Source organism: Podarcis bocagei (genome assembly GCF_964188305.1).
Source record: "Podarcis bocagei genome assembly, chromosome: 4".
NCBI lineage: Eukaryota > Metazoa > Chordata > Lepidosauria > Squamata > Lacertidae > Podarcis > Podarcis bocagei.
In genome coordinates this window covers 71865254-71867113 of record NC_138128.1, presented here as the reverse complement: position 1 = coordinate 71867113, position 1860 = coordinate 71865254, and positions in this window count along the sequence as shown.

Below are 1860 nucleotides of genomic sequence, written 5' to 3'. Positions count from 1 at the left end.
CTGGAATCTCCCTAATTGCGCCCGCTAGAGGCTCTACCGAACTCTTTGGGGTAGCCGCGTTGTTTGGTGCCGTATTGACCAGAATAGCCGGGCAATAAGCGGATAGGGAACCTGTGGCGGTTGCGCAGAAAACCAGCCAGAGTACCTGGAAATCTGCTCTTGAGGGTTCGCGCCGGGTCGGAGAAAAGGATCCCGCTGAGAAAAGCTTTGTTAGCACTGAGCTCGCGATTCTATGGCCAATACAAGGGGACTTCTAAGGAAACCCGCCTAAGATTGTGCTGCAAACTGCGTAATACGCTCTTGGTGTGTGCATTGCTCAGTTATCCCTGCATTGCGGATGCTGTGTTGTGTCAGATTTGATGGCAACAACGAAGGGATACTTTCATGCTGGATGTTTTATTTTGTCCAAATTCCAGCTTTCATGATCCTTTTAAACAGCAAACAACCAGAGTTGCACAATTCCAGTGTTTACAATTGTTACCAAATATCATCTAGCTTCCTGGGATGCTTCTCTACTCAACTCTACAGAAGAGAGACCTTTTGTATAATGGAAGTCTGCAATAAAAATTTGTTTTAAAGTTTTTAGCACTGTTATATGCGGTTGTATGAGGAAAAGTGCAGGCAAGCTTCTACCCAAACTTATTTCATCATCTAGTGCTCTCACCAATGAGTGCAAAGTCACTGGAATGATTGACAAGCACTGGGCCTTGAGTGTATGTCAAATCTTAACTAAAATTTAAAACTAGCTCCCCAATTTGATATTCACAGAATGCATGCTTGCTCAGGAAATGTAACTAGTTGCTTTAACATTTGACAATTTCATAAACACAGTAGCTCTTTCTGTGTATGTTTTTCTGGCACTAATTTTCCAGCACATTAAGCGCTCTAAATCTCTAGCTATGGGTTTTCTCTCCATTCTTTATAATTCATGAGATGATCATTCAGAATCAGAAGCTTAGCTGAAAATTAAAACTGCAGTTCCATGATAATTGGGGACTGGGATATATGTGTCTGTGATGATATACCACCTTCAGAAAGTACCAGTTTCATTATGTTACGCATTTGATAAGATGAGTTATTGCATATGAAAACCCATGCCATAGTCAATTTGTCTCCAAGATAGCAAACTGTTTTTAATCAGGTCAGACTATTGGTCTGACTCTGTTTAGCTCAATGCACTGACTGGCAGTCGCTCTGCAGAATTTCAGGGCGGCAAATTTTCCCACCCTTGCTGAAGATGGCCAGGGACTGAACCTGAAACTCTTTGCAAAACATGTGCTCCCACCACTAAGCTATGACCTTTCCCACATGTAGTACCAGCACTTTCTGGCTTCTTAGACAGGCACGTAAACACTCTTAGACACATGGCACACATATGCAAGAAAGGAGAGTCCAACTAAACATTGGGAAGAACTTCTTGACAGCAAGAGCTTCTTTGACAGTGGAATGGACTCCCTCAGAAGGTGGTGGACTCTCCTTCCTTGGAGGTTTTTAAGCAGAGGTTGGATGCTCATCTGTCATGGATGTTCTAGTTTAGATTCCTACATTGCAGGGGGTTGGACTAGATGACCCTCAGGGTCTCTTCCAATTCTACAATTATTTGATTATTTCATAGGCTATTAAGATATTCTCTCCACAGTTCTCTTTACAATAAAAAGCAGCCTTCTGAAAGTTTAGAAGATAATCCTAAATTCAGTTTTAGGAGATAATAAGTTTGCATTAAATTCAGACTTCATATCTAACCAGCATTATTTTTAAATGAAAATGTTTATATAAGTGAAGCTTTCTAATTTTTTTTAAAATCAGTTTTGATCCAGCACACCCACCCAGAGGAAGGAAAGCCAAAAACAAACAGTGAGC